Below are 24,266 nucleotides of genomic sequence, written 5' to 3' on the forward strand. Positions count from 1 at the left end.
GCCTGATCCAGCGCTGGCTGTTGTGTGGTCATTTGGGGAACAAACCAGCACATGGAAAATTCTCTCTCTCTTTCAAATAAAATAAATGAGCCCTTTTAAAAACTTATTTATTTATTTGAAAGTCTGAGTTACACAGAAAGAGGAGAGGGAGAGAGGGAGAGAGGGAGAGAGGGAGAGAGGGAGGGAGGGAGGGAGGGAGGGAGGGAGGGAGGGAGGGAGAGATCTTCCATCCGATGGTTCAATCCCCTGTTGGCCACAACGGCTGCAGCTGCGTTGATCTGAAGCCAGGAGCCAGGAGCTTCTTCTGGGTCTCCCATGCAGATGCAGGGGCCCAAGGACTTGGGCCATCCTCCACTGCTTTCGCAGGCCACAGCAGAGAGCTGGATCGGAAGTGGAGCAGCTGAGACTAGAACCAGTGCCCATATGGGATGCCAACAATGCAGGTGGCGGCCCCACCCGCTATGCCAAGCCACAGCGCCAGCCCTGAGCTTTTTTTTTTTTTTTTTTTTTTTTTTTTTTAGATTTATTTATTTATTTGAGAAGCCGAGTTACAGAGAAAAAGGTCTTACATCCACTGGTTCACTCCTCAAATGGCCACAACAGCCAGGGCTGGGCCAGGGCAAAGCCAGGAGCCAGGAGCTTCCTCCGAGTCTTCCAAGTGGGTGCAGGGGCCCAAGGACTTGGGCCACCTTCTACTGCTTTCCCAGGCCACAGCAGGGAGCTGGATGGGGAGTAGAGCAGTTGGGATTCGAACCGGCACCCATATGGGATGCTGGCACCACAGGCAGAACTACACCCCAGCCCTACCCCCAGTAAATGAATCTTTAAACAAAACACATTTCCGCGGAGTCCTAAAAGCATCGGGGCCTTCCCTGCTGGGCTCATGCTGAACGCAGAAGCAGCCTGAAGGCTGACTCCAACCCTCGGCGGCACTGCCCTCACTGTGTGTTTCCTGTTGTGGCTGCAACAGACCACCGCACATTCAGCGGCTCTAAACAGCAGGCACTCGTTGTCTCCTAGTCCTGAGGACAACAAGGGGCCATGCAGGAGGCACTGTCCCTCCCCAACAGTACCCGTCTCACAGACCCTGGCTGAGCCCTCACTAGGGTCAGGTGCGCGTCAGGTGCCTCGGGGATCCCTCCTGGGGACAATCCCCGAAAGGAGGTGCAGCACAGCTGGGCGGGGGGGAGTCTGGGGGCCGTGCCAGGTGCAGAGAGCCTGGGGAAGGAGGCTGCATCTGGGCTGCAGGGCAAGGGGCTTCTGGGAAGGGAGCTCTGAGCCACGCTCTGGAGGAGCCGGAGCCGTGGGGCAGGCGTGGCGGGGCTCTGCCGCTCGCCACCCCAGGATGCCGGCTGAGTCTTGTCTGCAGGGCCTCCGGCCTGGAACAGCTCCTCTCTGCCCTTCTGTCCCACACACCTGTCGTGTCCCGGCTTCCACCACCACCACCACTGCCCCCAGGTCCCAGCAGAGCTGACTTAGATCTCCGGTGCAGTCCCGGGTCAGCTCCGTGCTGCTGTCACCGGGAAGGGTGCGCCTGACACTCGGGACTCCGTCTGCCCTCTGACCACAGCCCTGAGTCCAGCCCCACGCACGGGGCCCACAGCAGAAAAGTGTGCAGCCCAAACAGGAACAAAAGAAGTCTCTATGAGCCGATGAGACGCCATTTGAACCAATAAATTGGCAAAGACGGTTTTCAGATGAGGGCATGCAACACTAGCCTGGAAGCCAGGCGTCCCCGGGGCCTGTTTCCCTCCTCCCCTCACCCAGCTGTGGGCGGGACAGACCTATCCCCTGCCTAGAGAGGGCAGGCATGGACTCTGCATGGCTTAGAGTCCCATCAGTGGTGGACTAGGGCACCGAGCAGGCATGTGTGCGATGGGGATCCTGTCACTGAGTGTGGGCAGAGGTGAGAGGGCAGCTTCCTCCCAGCCCCAGCCCCAGCCCCAGCCCTCTGCGCACTGCCCTTCCCTATACTGACGATCAGAGGTTGTGATACTGAGCCATGGCAAACAGTTCTTTCATGGAGCTTTCTGGTCAATGGTAAAATTAGCAGAACCCCAAAAAACAGGAATGCAAGCTAGCTCATTAGCTCAGCCATTAGCTCGTAATAGCACCGCCGGCTTAGCTGTCCCCTTGAGAGGATAATCGCAGGCACACGCCGATGAGTCCACTGGGCAGAGCCGGCGAACAGAGCCACAGACAGCTCCGGGCTCCTTGGGGCTCCCAGGAAGGAACCACCTGCTCCCCACAGAGAAACGGCCAGGCTCCTGGCGGCTTGCCCCTCCTCCGCCCCGTGGCTCTGCCCAGGTCGCAGGGACATCCGCTTACACTCCTCTGCCCCACGGTCCACCCCTCCCCACGCCTGGCCTGTCAGCAGGGGCTGTTCTCTTTAAGGAGGAACCTGGGCTGTTGTGATGCCTGTTTTCACGACTCCCTGAAGAAGCTCGGAATTACATTCCTGGAATGACCTCATTTCCCTGACACTCGGCCCGGCTTCTTTCCTGTTTGGAGCTAATGTGGCCGTGCAGCCACGTGGGTGGGGGCTGAAAGCCACTGTTCACGGCCCACAGTTCCTGTCTGGGGTCCTCTCAGGGTGTAGGGGGGCTCTGCACTTAGCAGGGGCCGCTCTCTGGGGCAGCACTTGCCACCAACCTCAGCAGGTAACTAGCAGGAGGCTTCGCAGAACGTCTGCTCTGCAGTAGGCAAACCGTGCCCTGCTCGGCGCTGTCCTCCCACGGCCTAGGGCTCTGCTAACTACGCGTGGCGACCTGGCCGGGCTACAGATGCCCCGAGAGCTGGAAGCACGTGACCGGGGTGTCTGCCTGGTGTCTCCCTGTGCCAGCAAGGTGCACTGTCCCCAGGGCAGGAAGCGGCACCCAATCTGCTGAGGGCCTGGACAGACGACAGGCGACTTCTCTCGCGCGTGTCCGTCTTCTTGGCCTTCATTCCTGGAACAGGCACCAGCGGCTGCCCCGGCTCCGGGGTCTTCCACCCTGCAGATCACACGTCCTAGACTTCTCCACGCCCCCAAGGCAGTGCCTGTCCGTGTCTGTGTGTCCTGCTGGTTCCATCTCTCTGGAGACCCTGGCTCGTCCCTGCGTGGCTTCTGCGTGGCTGGGAGCTTTGGACAGCAAGGCCTGGCTGTGTCCCTCTAAAGGCCCGTGTGGGAAGCGGATAGCAGCAGAAGGCCAGAGCACAGCCTGGAGTACCCAGGCCCACTCTCCCACTGCCCCGTGATGCACTGGTCAGAGCCCAGGGAACCATCCCGCCTGAAAACCAGAGGGGCGGGAGGCTCCCAGCTTCCTCGCGTCCTTGCCTGAGCCTAGTCCAGGCATGACTGACCACACATGCAGTGCCAGCCCCGCCACGTCCTGACTGCCACCCTCCGTGCCCTCCTCAGCCCTTCCCACTGCCTGCTCTTCTCACGTCCCTTTCTAGAACCTTCTTTCCCACATGCCCGCCGGCCCTCACGCTCTCCCCAGCAGCTGGCACAGCCCTCCTTCTCCTGGATTTCCACCTCTCCTCTGCATGAGAGGCCGCCCCGTGCCTCCCCTGAGCTTCACTGTCACTCCCTTCCCACAGCTGGGCCACACGCAGGGCCACGGTTTTCAGTCCCCTGTGCCAGGAGCAGGTGCTGGGGTCCCGGTGCCAGAGCCCGGTGCTGAGCGGCATTGAGCCCGCTCACAAACCCTGCCAGGGCCAGGCCCTTCCTCTGCGGGGATGGCGCTCGGGCTCCTGCTGTGGAAGCAGCCACTGATGCAGGCAGCAGCCCGCAGCACACACACCGGCCTCAGCACCAGCGGCCGCGGCAGCTTCCTCGCCAGGGTCGCCTGCGTCTGACCCTGATCCGGTGCGCTGTCTCCCAGCCACGCCTAGTGGGCCGTGATGTGCCCACTTACCCAGGGTCTCACCAGGAGGCCAGCAGGCACCTCCGCGGGGTCCCCGGCCTCAGCATCTTTGGCAGGAATGGAGCTGTGATGAGGCCTTGCCCACACACGTCCTCGGCCGTGTCCCGCAGGAAACGCACATCTTCCCTCGTCCTGACTGCTTGTGGTCATGCTTCCCTCCTGTGTGTGGAGGGGGGCCCAGGCCCCTCCCCAGCCACACGTTCTCTGGCTTTTAAGAGGCTGCCATGGGGCCAGCACTGTGACGTGGTGGGTGAAGCTGCCGCCTGCCACGCTGGCATCCCGACGGCCCCGGTAGGCATCCCTTCTGGCTGCCCTTCTGAGCCTGATGCGCTACGCATTCATTCAGAAACCCCGGGTACTTGGGACAGAGCTAGGAAAACCGCGACAGCTCACTGGAAGAGCCCGCACGGGAACACAGCACATCCAGGTCAGAGGCCCCGAGTCCTGGGCCATGAATCCCTCCCCAGCTAATCCATCAGGCAGCAAGTGCCCAGCACGGAAGGTAAAGGTCGAAGGGTGATAAGAGCGATCTTGGGGCAAATGGTCAAAGTTGAAAAACTCACCTTAAAGCTGCCATGTCCAGCCACAGGCAAGGGATCGCTGGACGGAACAGAGCCTGGTCAAGGCCAGCAGAAAGCACCAGGTGCTCCCTGTGAATGGTGCTGCAAACCTGGGCAACGAGACGGAAAGGGAAGTCAAGAAACCTGGAGCCTCTTCCCATCTCCGTCACTCAACGGCCAGGCAGGGGCCTCACGGACAACACAGAGGCACTAACCCTAGGACATGAGGGCAGTGCCTGGACAGCGGGGAGGGAAGGGCACCAAGGGTGGCTCAGCAGTGGAGACCCGAGACACACCTGACACACACCTCGGGCAGTGGCCAGGCAGCACCAGCGGCTGGGAGTCAGCCCGCAGGGGGTGCCCTGGCACCTTGAGACAAGAAGGCCCTCACCTCTGGTGCCCCCAGTCCCAGTCTGGTCATGAGGAAGGCATCAGAGTGGTCCCAGCCTCAAAACTGTAACAGAAAAACCAGGGAGGGCCCGGTGCTGTGGCGCTGTCAGTCAGGCCTCAGCCTGCAGCGCCGCCATCATATGGGAGTGCCCGTTTGAATCCCGGCTGCTCCACTTCCAATTCAGGTCCTCGCTAATGCATCTGGGAAAGCAGCAGCAGACAGCCTAAGTATGGAACCCCTGCACCCACTTGGGGACCCGGATGGAACTCCTGGCTCCTGGCTTCTGCCTGGCCCAGGCCCAGCCCCAGCCATCGTGGCCATTTGGGGAGTGAACAAGTGCATAGAAGCATGCTCTCTCTCTCCATCTCTGTAGCTCTGCCTTTCAAATAAGTAAAATAAATCCTTGAAAAGGGAAACAGGAAAATCCCTAGGAAACTCAGAAAAGCCCAAGGAGAGGCCAATGGAGTGTCAACGGGGCACAGGAGGCCATCGGGTGAGAATGGAGAGAAGCAGAATGGACGGTGGGCTCAGTAACTGGGTGGACTCTCGTTCACTGAGGCCGACACACCACCACACTAACACGGGCATCGCTCCTGGCGAGCCTGGGCAGAGGGTACACAGGACTCCCAACTGTCCTCAGCACAGCTGGACAGGACTGACCCAGCTGCAGAACTGACGTTCACCTAAACACTTCCCACCATCCACATGGGGGATCTGGATGGAGCTCCAGGCTCCCAGCTTTGCCTGGGCCCAGCCCTGGCTGTTGCTGGCATTTATGGAATGAACCAGTAGATGGAAGATCCATCTGTCTCACTGCCTCAAACAAAAGAAAATAAACAGGCCGGCGCCGCGGCTCACTAGGCTAATCCTCCGCCTAGCGGCGCCGGCACACCGGGTTCTAGTCCCGGTCGGGGCGCCGGATTCTGTCCCGGTTGCCCCTCTTCCAGGCCAGCCCTCTGCTGTGGCCAGGGAGTGCAGTGGAGGATGGCCCAGGTGCTTGGGCCCTGCACCCCATGGGAGACCAGGAAAAGCACCTGGCTCCTGGCTCCTGCCATCGGATCAGCGCGGTGCGCCGGCCGCAGCGCGCCAGCCGCGGCGGCCATTGGAGGGTGAACCAACGGCAAAAAGGAAGACCTTTCTCTCTGTCTCTCTCTCTCACTGTCCACTCTGCCTGTAAAAAAAAAAAATAAAAAAAAATAAAATAAACAATAAATTTAAAAAAGTACAATCACGAACTCCCTGGAACTCTCTGGATCTTCGCAGAGTAAACAATTATCAACACAAACGCCCCCAAAAGGCTGGGAAGTCCCAACACAGATGGGACAAAAACACACAGACAGACGAACCTGCCAAAACCTCATGCTGAGAACAGGAGAATTCTGGAACTCGATGGCGTGGAGAACCCGGCTCCACAGGGACAGACAGCTGGTGCGCCCAAGTGCTCAGCCTCAGCGAGTGGACAGTGCAGCTGAGGGTCTCAGTGGGAGCCCCGCTGGCCCAGCAGCCGGACAACACTGGGAACCCGAACGCTGAGGCACGTCCATCAGGAATGCCCACCTGTTAGCAGAGAGAATGCAAAATGTTGCAAGTGCTTAGGAAAACCCTGTGGCTTCTTAAACCCGCAATACCCACCAGGAATGCTCCTCGTGGAGGGAGCACCCAGGAACAAGTGCTTAGGAAACCCATGTGGCTTCTTAAACCCCCAGTACCCACGGGAGTGCTCCTCGTGGAGGGAGCACCCAGGAACAAGTGCTTAGGAAACCCATGTGCCTTAAATCCGCAGTACCCACGGGAGTGCTCCTCGTGGAGGGAGCACCCAGGAACAAGTGCTTAGGAAACCCATGTGCCTTAAACCCGCGGTACCCACGGGAGTGCTCCTCGTGGAGGGAGCACCCAGGAACAAGTGCTTAGGAAACCCATGTGCCTTAAACCCGCGGTACCCACGGGAGTGCTCCTCGTGGAGGGAGCACCCAGGAACAAGTGCTTAGGAAACCCATGTGCCTTAAACCCCCATTACCCACCAGGAATGCTCCTCGTGAGGGAGCACCCAGGAACAAGTGCTTAGGAAACCCATGCGCCTTAAACCCGCAGTACCCACAGGAGTGCTCCTCGTGGGGGAGCACCCAGGGACCGAGGATGCTCCCATTTCACAGCCCGGCAGGCTGGGGCCACAAGGGAGGCCCTGTGTCCAGCTCTCCCTGGGCCCCACACCTGCCCCAGGATGCCCCCTCTTGCTCTAGGCCAGCACTTTCTGCCCCTGCTCTCCAGAACTGCTAAGAACATGGAGCCTCCTGAGCTCTGCCAATCCTGCAGAGAGCCCGAGAATCTGTAACCAGACTGGTCCCCGCCAGATGCACAGCTGTCCCCTCCTGTCCCTCCAGGCCTTGGGGATCTGTCCTCGCCAGTGGGGAAGGCTCCCTGGCTCAGCATCAGCGGCAGGGTGGACACATGCAGGGGTCTGTGCAGAGCCCTGTGGTTGCTCTGCCCGGGGGGAAGAACCCATAGGGGATATCTGCTCATCACAGTAGGTCAGCGACTCCCCTCCCCACCATGGAAAGCCCGCTGGAACCACCACAGCCCCTCCCAGCCCTCACTCAGGAAATGGGATGCTCGTCCTGTCACTATTTTAAACCCCGTTTCAGGGTTGGGAGCAACGGAAGTTGTTCTGGGCTCGGTTTTGCGTGGGGATGCAGGAGAGCGCGACGGGAAGAGAGAAGACGCTGGCTGGGCAGGGGAAGTGGCCAGGGAGAGAAGCCACAGGAGGCGGGGCGCCAACAGCTCTGACCTGAGTGGGTGGGGCGTGGCGTGGTCCCTGGGGCCGGAAGCTGCTGTGGGCCAAGTGTCTGGAGGAGGCGGTGGGCTGGGCTGAGAGCAAGCACGCACAAGGCTGCCACCAGAGCCCTGGCCTGATTTAGAAGTGGCTGGGAGGAAGCAGTGTGACACTGTGGCCTTGTGGCCTCAGCGCCTGCTCTGTGTGGCTTCACACAGGAACTTCTCCGCTCCCTCCCTTCCCCTAGGGTTCCTGGGGACACCCAGGGACAGCGGAAGGGCAGCATGTGGTTACAAGTGCGCGGTCAGCCTGGAGTCAGAAAGCCAAGGTTGACCCTGGGTTTCCTGCACACTCACACACACGTGTGCATGCACAATGATACATATCCACACAGAGACACACACCTGTTCGCTCAGGCACACACATGGTCTGGACCTGCCTTGCCTGTGCCACACAGCCTGTGTCCAGCATGCCTGTGCCCAGGGCTGATCTCCTGCTGGGTCCTGGCGCCCAGGAAGTCCGCTGCTTCCTGATGTGGGACCCTCTCCAGCAGGAGCTCGGTCACTTAGCTTTCTCCTGTTACTCTGCGTCTGCCATCACCCAGGCCCAGGGCTGCACACTGCTCAGGGGCCAACACACCACGGGGATGAGGTAGGGAGGGGCCCCATGGGTCAGCGGCTGTCACTTCCTGTGAACCCCTGAGTGTCTGCTCTGGGGGTAACCCCAGGAGGAACCTGCTTGGAATCCACTGGTGTCCAGGCCCAGGGGCCTCCTGTTCTCATGCTCAGTAGCAGACAAGAAGTCAGAACTAGAGGTTGGACAGGGCCCCTGCGCCTGCTGTGGCTAAGACCCTCAAAGGCGCCCGTCCCCAGCCTCAGCTCCACCCCCATCTCAAAGTGCAGCTGCTGTGAGCCCAAGAAGTTGTTTATTTTTATTGAGCTGGTTATTTTTGTCTATGCTTATGAAAAAGTTCCAGGGCACACAGTAAGTTAGAGCTGATCTGCGGAGATGCCCAGGCCGAGGGCCATTTCCTCGTGGACGCCGTGGGTCCTGCGGGTCTCTGGGGGGAGCCCCATGGGAATGAGGGGCACTGATGCCACAACCTGCTGCTTCTCTCTTCTAAGCATCAGAAAACAAGGAAGGTTTGTTTTGTACCCCTGGCATTCTGCTGGGCCTGGGTTTGTTTGAGAGACCAGGGCAGGGGCACCTGAGGCCACACGGTCACTGCAGGTGACTTGCTGAGCCTCCTACTGCAGAAGCTGTCCAGGAGCTGGGCTCCCTGGTGAACCTGGAGCCTGCTCCATCACACATGTCTGTGGGCTGCTTGTGGGAAGAGACAGGGTTTTACAAACAGAGTACTTGGCGCGTGTGATTTACACGGCAGGGTGCAGGGCCATCCTCCCAGAAGACAACCAGCCTCGGCCAGGGAGAGCGCGGGCGGGCAGAGCCCTCCCAGCCTGCCTCATCACTGGGGTTTTGGGCCAGCCCCAGCACGGCTGTTCTGCGAGGTGCCAGGGGCACCTGGCCCTCAGAACTCCAGCGTGCTGGAGTGGCTCTCAGACTCACCAGTGTGACCTGGCACGGGGCAGGGGGAATGCCAGGGACACCTGTCCCCTCACCCCCGGCCTCCCAAGGCAGCTTTTGGCCTCCCAGGGCGGCTCCTGTTCACAGAGCTGCCTCCGAGCCCAGAGCCAGGCCAAGCATGCTGGGGGTGTGACAGTGGCAGAGCTGAGTCAGGTGGCTGAGCGCTGGAGGGCCCCAGCTCTGCTGCCCCGTGCCAGGTCACACCAGGGAGTCCCTGCGAACTCTGCGGGGTGATACCTGCTGACCACCAGCCCACCATTCAGTTGTGCAACACACTTTTTTTTACATGAAATAAGCTCTAAATTCATACAGGTTCAGAGTAGCCCTCATCCAGAAACTCCCTGCCCTGAATCTCCCCAAGACCCGTCCGGGCCTCAGGCTCTGAACGCCCCTGAAGTAGTAAGGGCTTCTCCTTGGGGTGGGAGGGGCCATCCTGTGCTGCACGCCCAGCGCACCCCCTCCTCACTACCTGCTTGCTAGTCTGGCACGTGTGCAAGTGGGGCAGCAACTGTCCCCAGCCAGTGAACGGTGAAGGCTGCATCCAGGCCCAGCTCTGCCCCTCAAACCCCCACTGTGCCAGTGGCCTGGCCTGGCATGGCAGGGACTCCTCCCATCAGGCCCTGCCTCAATTTCCCCCAGGAGCTGGGGTGGTCCTGCCAGCCTGAGGGGAAGAACCCAATGACCTACTCGAGCTCCAAACCAGCGGCCCATGGCAGGTCAGCACCTCCCAAAGCAGGGAGCAAGCCCGTCCTGGACACATGTGACCCAGGGACCTCTGCCAGTGACAAGTGCCCAGCTCTGTGTCCTGGGCCGCTCAGCACAGAGGGCTGTGGGAGGGTTTCCTATCTCACGTGCTGGGCGCAATTAGAAGCAGGAGGGCTCTGCCGGGCCAGCTTGTGGGAGCCCGTGCGTGTGAGGGCATGTCTGCATGTCAGTGTGTAAGTATCCGTGCCTTGGCGTGTGGGTGTGTGACTGAGTGTCAGTGTGTGAGTATCCGTGCCCTGGTGTGTGGGTGTGTGACTGTGTGTCAGAGCGTGAGCATCCATGCCTCAGAGTGTGACCATGTATCCACGTGTCAGAGTGTGTATATCCATGTGTCAGTGTGTGAGTATCCGTGCCCTGGTGTGTGGGTGTGTGACTGTCAGTGTGTGAGCATCCGTGCCTCAGAGTGTGACCATGTGTCCACATGTCAGAGTGTGTATATCTGTGTCAGTGTGTGAGTATCCGTGCCCTGGTGTGTGACTATGTGTCAGTGTGTGAGTATCCGTGCCTCAGAGTGTGACCGTGTGTCCACGTGTCAGTGTGAGCATCCATGCCTCAGCTGTGGGCGACTGTGTGTCCATGTGTCAGAGTGTGTATATCTGTGTCAGTGTGAGTATCCGTGCCCTGGTGTGTGGGTGTGTGACTGTGTGTCAGAGTGTGAGCATCCGTGCCTCAGAGTGTGATCATGTGTTCATGTGTCGGAGTGTGTATATCCATGTCAGAGTGTGTATATCTGTGTCAGTGTGTATCTGTGCCCTGGTGTGTGGGTGTGTGACTGTGTGTCAGAGTGTGAGCATCCGTGCCTCAGAGTGTGACCATGTATCCACGTGTCAGAGTGTGTATATCCATGTGTCAGTGTGTGAGTATCCGTGCCCTGGTGTGTGGGTGTGTGACTGTCAGTGTGTGAGCATCCGTGCCTCAGAGTGTGACCATGTGTCCACGTGTCAGTGTGAGCATCCATGCCTCAGCTGTGGGCGACTGTGTGTCCACGTGTCAGAGTGTGTATATCTGTGTCAGTGTGTGAGTATCCGTGCCCTGGTGTGTGGGTGCGTGACTGTGTATCAGAGTGTGAGCATCCGTGCCTCAGAGTGTGACCGTGTGTCCATGTGTCAGAGTGTGTATACCTGTGTGTCAGTGTGCGGGCAGAGATAGTGAGCAGGGTGAGCGTGTTCCAGGCGTGACCCCAGCTGCCTGCAGGTCTCAGGTGAGCCTCTCTGGCCCCAGCTGCTTGCAGGGAGTGGCTGGGGTAGACATGCAGGGTCCCCCAGGGCAGGCCTTGCTCTCAGTTTCCTGTCCCCAAACCTTCTGCTAGGGCTTCCCCTGCTAGGGGCCTGCGTGTTCACGGAGCACGTCCTTGGATCCTAGCCCTGTGCTGACCTACTCCTTCCCCAGGGTCCAGCCCATCGTTCGAAAGGACAGCAGGGTCAGGAAGCAAACTGGTCCAGCCTCCTTGGCCCCGAGTTGGAGCTGTCACCATGATGACTGTTTCACGCCTCCTCTGCTTTGTCCCCAGCTTCCCCCTGGCCCCAGGAGGTCAGCCACCCAGAGGCCCCCAGCCTGGTCACTCTCAGCCGCTGGATGTGGGGGGTTGGGACCGAGTGGAGCCCCTCCCCTGCTTAGGCCCTGCTAGGATCTGAGAGAGGGAAAGGCCCCCAGTCCTGCTGCCCTGAGAGCCGACCACCACTCTGCAGCTCCTCTGGGGACTCCCAGCAGGCGGAGGGTCCCCACCCTCGCGGCTCACGTCCACCTGGAAAAGCCGGCCTGGGCTTGCCTGACTCTGGCAGCCCCCCGTGGGACCCTGGCTCATCCGCTCTTGGGCTATATCACCGCAGACCCGAGGAAGCCCGGAGCTGTGGTCACACAGGAGGAGCTGGGAACCTGGCCAGGCTCAGCCGAGCACCACATGCCTCCGTCCTGAGCCCAGACTCGGGGGCCCAGGAAGCGGTGCTCTGTGTGGCTTCCTGCACACAGACAGCTCCACCCTCGTGTCCCACGGGCCCCCCAAGACACAGGCAACAGTGGGGCTGCCCCCAGAAGGGGTCTGCGCTGCCCCCAGGTCCCTCCACACCCGCAGGGCAAAAGGCCCTGAGGCTCAGCCAGTGTCGGGCCCCCGGGACATGGGGACATGCGGGGGGACAAACAGGACTGCTGTCTCCCACAAGGGCACAGCGCAATCCATCAGCACAGGGATTCCGGCCCAGGACATCTGTGCTCACGAGGGGCGGCCAGTCTGCTGGAGCAACCCACAGCTTTCTCTCCCTTGGTTTTCCCCTCGTCTTGAGAACTGTCAGTCAGATTCACACAGAGTCCCCAAGCCCCAGACCCCACATCCAGGGTCACTAGGGCCCTGCTGGCCCAGGCCATGCTGCGGGTGCCCAGGGCTCTGCCTCTGAAGCCCGGGCTTCTAGGTGCCCCTCACCTGCACATCCCCGGAACGAGGCTGAGATTTTCTGGAGCAGAGGCGTCCGGGGAGGGTCCTGGGGTGAGAGGCTGCTCTGCAGGTGGCAGGGAAGTCTTGGCCCCCAGGGCCCTGAGCCGGGCACCCCTGGGGATCCTGCCCCGCCAGTCATGACTGACCACTCCTGCGGCAGGAGATTCAGGCCCCCAGCACCATGGGGGCCGCTCTGCCCGGCCCGGCCCTGATCTCCCTGCCCTGTGGCCCTCGGCCCTGTGAGGGCGGACACGGGGCCTCTGCTCTGGGTCAGCTTCCCACGGCTGCTGAGGCGCATCACCGCCAACACTGCTGCGTGCCTTGCGGCTCTGGAGGTGCGACTCTGAACAGATGCCAGGGGCCACAACACAGGTGTCGCATAGCCAAGCCTCCCAGGGGCTCCGTGGGGCTCCTGCTGCCCACTCTCACCCTGCTCCCCAGCCAGTGTCCTTCCTGCAGCCCCCTCAGCATCCTTCACTGATCCACGTGGTCAGAGGTGGTCTCCATTAGCCTCAGCACCCATGGAAGGGGCACAGGGCCCCAGGGTGGGGCCCCAGCTTCTCAGAGCTCCCAGCGTCAGTGGGGTGCCCTCTGGGCCATGTGCACCACTCATCACTTTGCCTGTTCTGCCTGGGGTCACGGAGGCCCCACATCGCCCTGGATTCACAGCCACCCTTGCGCCCAGCAGGCTCCTCTCCCAGGGCACCCTTCCCAGGGCCTCTCCTCCCCCACTGTCGCAGGAGCTCCCAGGACACAGGGCAGCTGCAGGCTGAGCCCTGGTCTGCAGCCTCAGGGGGAGAAGGCAGCGTTCTAAGCCAGCAGTGTCTGCCCATGCCCATGGGTGTGTGTCACTGCGTGTCTGTGTCTCTGTGTGTCTCTGTGTCTGCATGTGTGTTTCTCTGCATGTCTGTGTGTGTCTGTGTCTGCATGTGTGTGTCTCTGTATGTCTGTCTCTGTGTCTGTGTATCTATCAGTATGTGTGTGTCTCTGTGTGTGTATCTGTGTCAATGTGTGTGTCTATGTATATGTCTATGTGTGTCTGTATCTGTGTACATAACCGTGTCTATGTGTCAACATGTGTATCTCTGTATGTATCTATGTGTCTGTACCTGTATCTGTGTGTCAACATGTGTGTGTCTCTGTGTCTTTATGTGTCTGTATCTGTGTATCTGCATCTATGTTTCCGCGTCTGCGTATCTGTGTTGTGTCTGGGTGCCTGTGCGTCTCTGTCTATGTGAGTCTGTGTGTGTCAATGTGTGTATCCCTGTCTATGTGCCTGTGTGTTTCTATGCAAGTCTGTGTGTGTATGTGTGTTGTGTCTGTGTGTATCTCTGTATGTGTCTATGTGTGTGTCTGCATGTCTATGTGTCTGTCAACGTGTGTGTCTGTGTCTTTATGTGTGTGTCTGAGTGTGTATCTCTGTGTATCTGTGTTGTGTCTGGATGCCTGTGAGTCTCTGTCTATGTGAGTCTGTGTGTGTCAACGTGTGTATCCATGTCTACGTGCCTGTGTGTTTCTATGCAAGTCTGTGTGTCTATGTGTGTTGTGTCTGTGTGTATCCATGTCTGTGTGTCTGTCTATGCGAGTCTCTGTGTCCGTATCTCTGTGTGCCTGGGTGTCCACTGCCTCACATCACTGTCAGAAGCCACAGCCACACACCCTTCCCTGTCTGGGGTGTCGGGGCCGTGGGGAGGTCAGTGTCCACTGGGGCCTCTGACTCACAGAACCACTTCCTCGTGGCTTCCTCCGCCCACACTTGGGCACACAGGCACCCACAACCCAGACCTACAGCTATGACTCACCCACCTGCCCATCTGCGGCTGGACTGATGCCTGAGAAGGGCAGGCAAGGACACGGGATAGAGTCCAGGGAGAGGCAGGACAGCCCCTGCTCTGCCTGCTGAGGGCCCTGGGCAGTCCCTTCTGGAGGCCTGAGGCAGGGCCTGGGGACTGGACGGGGCAGGGCTCCAGCTCCGGGCAGCCAGTGTTAGCTCGCGGAGGAGTTCCCACGCCTGCCTGCCTGCCCGGCTCCAAGGCTGCCAGGCCCCAGCCCTGGCCAGGCCCTGGCCCTATGCCTGTGCAGTCCTGTGGGCTCCTCCCGTCCGCCCTGGTCCAGGACTGCGCACTTCCCTGGTGCTCTCCCTCTGCCCGCAGCATCCCCGAGAGAAAAGCTTCTTCTAGTTCTCAGCTTCTCTTCCACCTGCTCTGAGCTGAGTTCTGATTGGCAGGTCTGTTTTTAATACACTCAGATTTCATCAGCCTCCTGTTTTGCGGTTAGGGCTTCTAAGAAATCCTCGCTCTCAAGGTCATGAAGTGTTCACTACACATTCCGGACAAAGTTTTACAGAAACCCTGTGCGTTTCAGTCCTCAGTTGGGAAGACAGAGCCTTTCTCTGTGCTCATGACAGCTCTGCCCTCAAGGAGGGGGCACGGCAGGCAGAAGGGGCAGGAGAGGCTGTAAGCACTGGGTCCTGGCCCAGACGCTCACCCTGGCAGCCCCTCAGGGCAGCAGCTGTGAAAGCTTCCAGGGTGAATCCAGCACAGGACTGGCTTCAATTCTGCTGGTTCTGAGGCGTGAGAGCCAGGAAGCCCTTGCTTCTGGCAGTGAGTGGGCAGTCTACACAGTCCGCACCTTGGGGCTTTCTCTGTTACCTTTCCGGTGAAAATGACAGCGTGGCAGCTGAGGGCCCTGAACTGCAAAGGGGCGTGTGTGAGAGTGAGTGTGTGTGTATGAGTGTGCATGAGAACATGTGCATATATGTGACAATGTGTTTATGTGTGAGTGTGCATATGCATGTGTGTACGTATATGAATGTGTGTGAACATATGCATATGTGTGAATATGTCTCTGGGTGTGTGCATATGTGTGTTAACGTGCATATGTATGAGTATACTTGTCTGTGCATGAGTATGTGAGTGCATATGTGAGAGCACTGTGAGCATGTGTGTGTGCATATGTATATGTGTATCTGTATGCATGGCTGTGCCTGAGCGTATCATTTGAGCATGTGTGTGAGTGTGCATGTGAGAGCATGTGTGTGCATGACTGTATGTGCATATAAGCATGTCTGTGAGCATGCACATGTGTGTGCATGTGTGTGACAGTGTGTATGTGTGAGTATATTAGCATTGTAGCAGTGTGTGTGAGAGGGAGCATGTGTGTGTAAATGTGTATGTGAGTGAAAGTGTATGTGAGTGAAAGTGTATGTGAGGGAGCATGTGAGTGCAATAGTGTTATGGTGTGTAAATGTATTTAGTGAGAGTGTGCATGTGAGAGTGTGAGAGCATGTGAGTGTGAATGGGTGTGTGTGAGTGAATACATATGAGTGTTATGTGAATGTGTGTGAGGGAGCATGTGTGTGACAGTGTGTGATAATGTGTGTGCATATGTGTGATAGTGTGTATATGTGAGAGTATGTGACTGTGTGAAAGTGTATGAGTGTGAATATGAGATAGTGAGCAACTGTATGAATGAGTATGTGTGAGTGAAAGTGCATGTGAGTGTGTGCATGTGTGGGAGGGGACATGTGTGTGACAATGTGTGTGAAGGAGTGTGAGTGAACGCATGTGTTATGTGAATGTGTGTGAGGGAGCATGCGTGTGACAGTGTTTGTGTGACAATGTGTGTGCATATTGTGATAGTATGTAAATGTGAGAGTGTGACTGTGTGAAAGTATATGAGTGTGAATGTGTGAGGTAGCATGTAACAGTGTATGTGAATGTGTGTGTGAGTGAAAGTGCATGTGAGTGTGTGAACATATGTGGGGGCATGTATGTGTGTGAATGAGTGTGAAAGTCTGAATGTAAATGTGTGAGAAAGCATGTGTGTGAATGAGTATGTGTGGGAGTGTGTGTGTGGGAGGGAAAGTGTACATGTGAGAGTGTGTGAATGTGTGAGGAAGCATGTGTGTGTGAATGAGTGTTTGTGTGGGAAAGTGTGTGTGTGTGGGAAAGTGTGCATGTGAGAGTGTGTGAATGTGTATGAGGAAGCATGTGTGTGTGAGAGTCGGGGGGAAGAGTGTGTGATGTATATGTGTATGTGAGGGAAAGTGTGCATGTGAGTGTGACATTGTGTGTGTGAACATGTATGAGGGACTACATGTGTGTGAGGGAAAGCGTGTGTATGCATGAGAGAGAGAGAACATGCAGGCACGCAGGTCACAGGTCTCTAGGTCTGAGCACGCGTGTGGGTGTCTGCAGGTGGCTGTCACGGCAGAGCTGGTGCTGCTCCAGGCCCCGCGAGGCCCCTCCCACCCCCTTTTGTGCCGCGGGCTGGGTGGGGATGAAGGTCGGGAGCAGACAGTGGGCGCCCTTGGCCTGTGGCGCTGCTCGCTCACGGGCTGTGGGTTTGGGATTCCACCTCCCAGCTGGAGCTCTGCTCTGAGGAGGTTCACACCTGGGCTTTGGGTCCAGAACCTTCTCTGATTCGGGGCTCAGAGCACGGCTCCTGGGCCTGGGGCCGCACGTTTCAGGCAGGTGCGGTGCAGGCGTCACCACCCTCTGCCCAGGTCTCCATGGATTCGAGCTCCCATCGCCTTCCCTGCTCCTCACTCTCGAGGGGTCTGCGGCCCTGCCGGGACAGCGTCAGGCCCACGTCACCCCCTCGGACACTTGCTCACTCATTCATTCATTCATTCCCAGGGTCCACCTGTCTGCTCAGAGGGGAGGGCTGGTGGTCAGCCAGCCTCGGCTGGACGTCCAGCTCCACCACTCTGGCTACGAGATCTGGGCTGCCTTCCAGCCTATCTCTGGCACCCCATCCCTCCGTTCCCAGGTGGGACAGCGACAGCACCTGCCGCACAGTGGCCATGTGGTGCTGCCCAGGGAGGGCCTGTGCAGACACAGCCCCAGGCCTGGGCAGCAGCTTCAACTCCACTCAGAACCCAGCATGAACGAGGCAGGGCAGGAGAGTCCGAGGCGACGGCCGCCAGCCCACAGAACAATCCCAGTTCTCAATTCAGTGGAAGCCCCTCCCTCAGAAAGCCCCACCACCCCCTGAGGAGGTGCAGGAGCTGCAAGTGGCCCTAGTGAACCATACGTTACAAACGCCTTTCTCCTTCCAAGCCGCACTCAGAATTCAACCTGGCATCCGGACGCAATGATAAAGAGAGGGGAGCTCTGTTAGCCAGCGGGCCGCGTGAAAATCCAATTAGGGTGTGCATTTTAATTCTCCTGCCTGCCAGGGCTCGGGGCTCGGGCTGGGGGTGGGAGGGCACGTGCTGTTCCCTGTGGTTTATCAGCAAGGCCCAGAGGCAGGTGCTGCACCACTGATGACAAACCCAGCAGAGCTGTGACCAACGGGTGCCCGACAACAAGTCACTAAGACGCGCGTCTTCACAGCCCATCTTTCAGCAACGCTCACAGAATGTGCCGGAGTGAGCAGATTAATTTCTGCAAACAGGGAGCTAATTGTGTTTAGGGTCTGCCCACCAGCAAGCCCACCAGAGACTAGGGACCCGGCCACACATGCGGTCAGTCAGGAGAGGGGGCCAGCTGGGGGACGTGGGACTCTAGTGCTCACCCTGGTGTCCAGGCGTGTGACCCTTGCGGACGGGGCGCAGGTGTGCACACGCTGCGGGAATGACTGTCCTGGCTCGGTACTTCCTGTCACTGTTTCTCCACACATCTGGGGGTGGTGGGGGCTGCACGCTCCCCAGGGGGTCCCCACCCACCCTGTTTTCATCCCTGGAATCTCCGGGCTCTGCTCTGGGCTGCAGGCCGCGTTCTGACACGTCAGTCAGCACACGTCAGCCGAAGGCCTACACCGCTTCCTTGACCTGTGGGCATTCGTGTTCAATCAGCGCTGGCACTTACTGCGCCCAAACCCAGGGCACACACTGACGCTTAATCAGTTCCCCTGGAGCCAGGAGGACAAATGCCACAACACACCAGCCACCTCTGGGTGTGGCTCTCTGCGTGATCCGATGGTGACATTGTCACTACGTTCTAGGTGTTCTGCACCGAGCACAGACTGCTTGAGAAGTTGAAACAAGGCGCGAAAATAAGAAAAATGAGAGATGGGGAGGGGGAGGGATGGTGACAGGGCCGTCACCCAGGCCTGAGTCCTGTGCCCATGTGACAGGGCCGTCACCCAGGCCCGCCGTCCTGTGTCTATGTGACAGAGCCACCACTCAGGCCTGAGTCCTGTGCCCACATGACAGAGCCGTCACCCAGGCCCGCTGTCCTGTGTCTATGTGACAGAGCCACCACCCAGGCCTGTGTCTTGTGCCCACATGACAGAGCCGTCACCCAGGCCTGCGTCCTGTGTCTATGTGACAGAGCCACCACTCAGGCCTGCGTCCTATGCCCACGTGACAGGGCCACCACCCAGGCCTGTGTCTTGTGCCCATGTGACAGGGCCGTCACCCTGGCCTGCGTCCTGTGCCCACGTGACAAGGCCGTCACCCAGGCCTGCGTCCTGTGCCCACGTGACAGGGCCGTCACCCAGGCCTGTGTCCTATGTGGGCATTCCTAGGAAATGCACAGAAAGCAAAGCACAGACACAGGAAGTCGACTGCCCAGGGTGGGAGGACAACCTGCCAAGGGGCTGGGGTGCAGGCAAAGGCACGGAGCTGCTGTTGAAATGCGGAGAACATTCTAGAATGGCCTGTGCTGCCTGCTGCAAGATTCTGTGAACGGATGTCTCACACGTCAGAGAGACAGACAGTGCGGAATGCGGAGAACATTCTAGAATGGCCTGTGGTGCCTGCTGCATGATTCTGTGAACGGATGTCTCACACGTCAGAGGGACGGACAGTGCGGAATGTGGGTCACAGTTCAACATGACTGTTTAGAAATACGGAGATTACGTAGTGGCTTCCTTGAGAAGAGCTCACCATGGAAAGGGAAGAGAAAGTAACCCCCCAGCAGACTGCTCCACTAACTCTGCCCCAGCAGGGCCAGGTCACGAGGACAAGAGGGCCCTCTAACCCCCCACCCCGACCCCTGGTCTCATCACAAGGAACATGCCAAGTTGGCCACAAGACAGCTGACCACTCCTCAACACTGCCTACAGGGACACCTGAGGGTGGGCAAGGCCATGGGGAGCCACGGGGACACCAGGGCCAACGTGCTGCCCGTGTGGGTGTGCAGTGAGGATGTGAAGGGAAAACTGAGGGCATCTGAGTGAGCGGGGGGTCCAGTGGCTGCTGCCACGCCACGGTGGGTGAATGGCCTGTGACCGAGGTGCCACCCTAAAGCCAGACGCCAACCACTTGGCACAAGCATGCAGCACGCCTGGCTCTGCTGTCCCTACAATTCTCCCCACTTGGACTCTTCTTAAGATTTATTTATTTACTTGAAAGGCAGAGTTACAGAGAGGGTAGGAGGAGAGAGACAGAGACAGGGACAGAGAAAGAGAGATCTTCCATCTGCTGGTTCACTTTCCAGATGGCCACAACAGACGGAGCTGAGCCTACCTGAAGCCTGGAGCCAGAGGCTTCCTCCAGTCTCCTACGTGGGTGCAGGGGCCAAGGACCTGGGCCACCTTCTGCTGCTTCTTTCCCAGGCCATAGCAGGGAGCTAGATCAGAAATGAAGCAGGTGAGACTAGAACTGCCACCCTTGTGGGATGCCAGCACCACAGGCTGAGGCTTAAACCACTGTGACACACCACCAGCCCCTCTAACATGAACTTTAGCTTTGAAATATTTAAATGATAAAAGCAGGCCTCCATGATATCATAAACCTCAAGAAAATGCATTAATTAGGGTGCTGGGTGCTCAGCACACGGGGCCGAGCGTTCACACACAGGGTGAGCAGCACACGGGGTGAGTGTTCACACACAGGGTGAGCAGCACACGGCCCCGAGTGTTCACACACAGGGTGATCAGCACACGGCCCAGAGTGTAAACACACAGGGTGAGCAGCACACGGCCCCGAGTGTTCACACACAGGGTGAGCAGCACACGGCCCCGAGTGTAAACACACAGGGTGAGCAGCACACGGCCCCGAGTGTTCACACACAGGGTGAGCAGCACACGGCCCCGAGCGTTCACACACAGGGTGAGCAGCACACGGCCCCGAGTGTTCACACACAGGGTGAGCAGCACACAGGGCCCCGAGTGTTCACACACAGTGTGAGCAGCACACGGCCCCGAGTGTAAACACACAGGGTGAGCAGCACACGGGGCCCCGAAGTGTTCACACACAGGGTGAGCAGCACACGGGGCTGAGCGTTCACACACAGGGTGAGCAGCACACGGCCCCGAGCGTTCACACACAGGGTGAGCAGCACACGGGGCTGAGCGTTCACACACAGGGTGAGCAGCACACGGGGCCCCGAAGTGTTCACACACAGGGTGAGCAGCACACGGGGCCGAGTGTTCACACACAGGGTGAGCAGCACACGGCCCCGAGTGTTCACACACAGGGTGAGCAGCACATGGGGCTGAGTATTCACACACAGGGTGAGCAGCACACAGCCCCGAGCGTTCACACACAGGGTGAGCAGCACACGGGGCTGAGTGTTCACACACAGGGTGAGCAGCACACAGCCCCGAGCGTTCACACACAGGGTGAGCAGCACACGGGGCCGAGTGTTCAAACATAGGGTGATCAGCACACGGCACTGAGTATTCACACACAGGGTGAGCAGCACACGGCCCCGAGTGTTCACACACAGGGTGATCAGCACACGGCACTGAGTATTCACACACAGGGTGAGCAGCACACGGCCCCGAGCGTTCACACAAAGGGTGAGCAGCACACGGGGCCAAGTGTTGACACACAGGGTGAGCAGCACACAGGGCCGAGTGTTCACACACAGGGTGAGCAGCACACGGCCCCGAGTGTTCACACGCAGGGTGAGCAGCACACAGGGCCGAGTGTTCACACGCAGGGTGAGCAGCACACGGGGCCCCGAGTGTTCACACACAGGGTGAGCAGCACACGGGGCTGAGCGTTCACACACAGGGTGAGCAGCACACGGGGCCGAGCGTTCACACACAGGGTGAGCAGCACACGGGGCTGAGCGTTCACACACAGGGTGAGCAGCACACGGCCCCGAGTGTTCACACACAGGGTGAGCAGCACACGGGGCCGAGCATTCACACACAGGGTGAGCAGCACACAGGGCTGAGTGTTCACACACAGGGTGAGCAGCACACGGGCTGAGTGTTCACACACAGGGTGAGCAGCACACGGGCTGAGCGTTCACACACAGGGTGAGCAGCACACGGCCCCGAGTGTTCACACACAGGGTGAGCAGCACACGGGGCTGAGTGTTCACACACAGTTCACACACAGGGTGAGCAGCACACGGCGCTGAGTGTTCACACACAGGGTGAGCAGCACACGGGGCCGAGTGTTCACACACAGGGTGAGCAGCACACGGCGCTGAGTGTTCACACACAGGGTGAGCAGCACACAGCCCCGAGTGTTCACACACAGGGTGAGCAGCACACGGGGCCGAGTGTTCACACACAGGGTGAGCAGCACACAGCCCCGAGTGTTCACACACAGGGTGAGCAGCACACGGCCCCGAGCGTTCACACACAGGGTGAGCAGCACACGGCCCCGAGCGTTCACACACAGGGTGAGCAGTACACAGGGCCCGAGTGTTCACACACAGGGTGAGCAGCACACGGCCCCGAGTGTTCACACACAGGGTGAGCAGCACACGGCCCCGAGTGTTCACACACAGGGTGAGCAGCACACGGCGCCGAGCGTTCACACACACAAGGAGCTGCCAGCAGGCGAGATCCTCATTGTGGTTGCAGCACCTGGGCCACCTTGGGTCTGTCTCCTAAGAGCGGACTCCCCTGACCTGGCGTTTGTGCTGCTGCTTTGAACAGGGTCCTGGGCATTAGGCATGTGTTGGTTGGGGACTAGGCCTGTTATTCCACACCAGTGCCTGGCAATGCTTTGGCTGTGTAGGCGGTGACCTGTGGGTGTGTCTGGGCAGCTGCTCTGGCCTGACTCGGGCCTCCTAAGTACCCACGCTCCAGTGCCCAGCACAAAGACGGCAGGGCCAGCACTGTGGTACAGTGGGTTAAGTGGACCAGCTGTGATTCTGGCATTCCACGTGAGCTCCTGCTGAAGACCCAACTGCTCCACTTCCCATCCAGCTCCCTGCTAACGCTCCCAGGAAAGCAATGTAAGATGGCCCCAGTGTTAGGGCCCCTGCCAGCCACTTGGGAGACCTGACGGAGTCCAGGCTCTCGCCTTCCTCTTGGCCACTGCAGGCATTTGTGAACCAGCAGACAGACGCTCTCTCTCCTCCCTGCTCCCTAACGCTGGCTTTCAAATAAACACATGAATTAAAGAAAGAAAGGAACATGGTGGGTGGAGTGTGGCATTCTCCTTCCCTTTCTCCTTCTCCTCTGTGGCCACGGCTTCCCACATTCGATTTTCTAGTTCTCCAGGCCCAGGAGATGGTGGCTGCCCTGAGGAGCCCTGGCCTCACCACACACAGCCCAGGCTAAAAAGCCACAGAACCAAGAGCTGGGTCCATGCAACTCCCTTCTCCAGGGAGTGCACCCCAGAAGCTGCTGGAGTTCCCTCTCCAGGCCCACAGCTCCTGTCTGCGCCGTGTCCAGGCTGCAGCTGTCTTCCACGAGGGAGGGAGCACGTGCGATCTTCCAGAACCGTCACGGAAGCAGAACCAGCAATTACCCCTCCGCTTTTAGCACCGCCTCGTGCGTGAACCTTGCCTCCTGAGTCACACTTGGAAAAAGTGTTTCATCAGTCACACAGGTCACAGGGGCTTCACTGCAGACGCTGAAAACAGGCTCTTGTCTAAAGGGGGCACAGCCGCTGCATGGAAGAACCCGGAACAGCCCGACTGTGCTACCAGCACAGGCCCAGCTTCCCCAGACAAGAGAAGTGAGGCTGGTGGGGGCAGGCAGGGGGGCAGAAGGAGACAAGAGATGACGCCCACCGCGCTGCGTTACCAACTGCACAGGCCTTGGGTCCCAGCTCCGGCATTTATCCAGACCTGAGCTCAGCCTAACAGCCAGTGAACTGTTGGAATTAGGCTGGGCGTGGCCTGGGGGAGGCCTGAGAAGGCCTGGGAGGAACCTGGAAGGTTCCCACGAGAGGCAGGGTTACTTAAGCCGAGTTCTCCCAGCTTCTCTGCTTCCCGGCTCACTGGGTGGTGCTCCCTCCACATGGGCATCAAACTTGCCAGCCTCACCAGGCACCTGACTTCCAAATGGTGACCGAAATACCCCCTTCCCTCCCCAGGGGGGCAGTGAGAAGCAAACTAGAACAAGGTGCTCAGAAGGAGCTGCTGACCACATGAGTATGTGAAGCAGGAAGGGAGAGAGGGAGCCAGGGGAGACGGCGGTGCTGTCCCATTCTGCCCCTCCAGGCAGCCGCCTGTCCCTGGAAGAGCTGGGAGGGTGGGCGGGCCCTGCCCGGCAAGGGCAGCGTTCCACTGTCTGTGTCAGCTTCTCACTGCTACCACACGAGACCCCACGCTTATGAAGCAACTGACAAAGAAAAGAGAAATTACTCAGCTCACAGTCCCAACGGCACGACGCGGGCTCTGGCAGGTGGAGGAGCCCTGCAGGGGGCGCACGGCCAGGCGGGAAGCACAGAGGAGACAGACAGACCGGGTCCCCCAGTCCTCACCTCCTGACAATGTCACCCAGGGGTCCAGCCTCTTCCCTGGGGCACCGACCACAGCAGCTCGGCTTAGGCTTTTAAACACCAAAGGGCAAAGGACACAGCATAGGGCTCTAGAACATTCTACCCACTTTCAGAATGTTCCGTCTCTCACCTCCATAAATGTACAGGACTCCGTGAGAGGCTGTGCATCTACCCCAGCACAGCTGTCTCTGACTTCTTTCAGTTCCAGGTCAGCCACCCTGCCCCAGGCCTCCACCTCAGCCACAGTGCTCACACAGACCCACGTGTGTA

At 59.0% G+C, this 24,266-nt stretch overlaps 1 long non-coding RNA gene across 1 annotated transcript in view; it reads right to left on the reverse strand.

Annotated features, from left to right (window-relative positions):
• The window catches only part of LOC103346834 (uncharacterized), a 50,060-nt gene that overhangs the window by 6,196 nt on the left and 19,598 nt on the right, over nucleotides 1-24,266 (reverse strand). Inside the window, exons 2-3 of the long non-coding RNA XR_016225700.1 lie at nucleotides 6,206-6,416; nucleotides 4,472-4,578 (exon numbers count right to left, since the gene is read on the reverse strand). This is a non-coding gene — a long non-coding RNA (uncharacterized LOC103346834). The remainder of the gene's footprint in view (nucleotides 1-4,471; nucleotides 4,579-6,205; nucleotides 6,417-24,266) is intronic.

This window comes from Oryctolagus cuniculus, chromosome 19, assembly GCF_051225735.1.
Source record: "Oryctolagus cuniculus isolate XC-2025 breed Fujian yellow rabbit chromosome 19, ASM5122573v1, whole genome shotgun sequence".
NCBI classification, from domain to species: Eukaryota; Metazoa; Chordata; class Mammalia; order Lagomorpha; family Leporidae; genus Oryctolagus; species Oryctolagus cuniculus.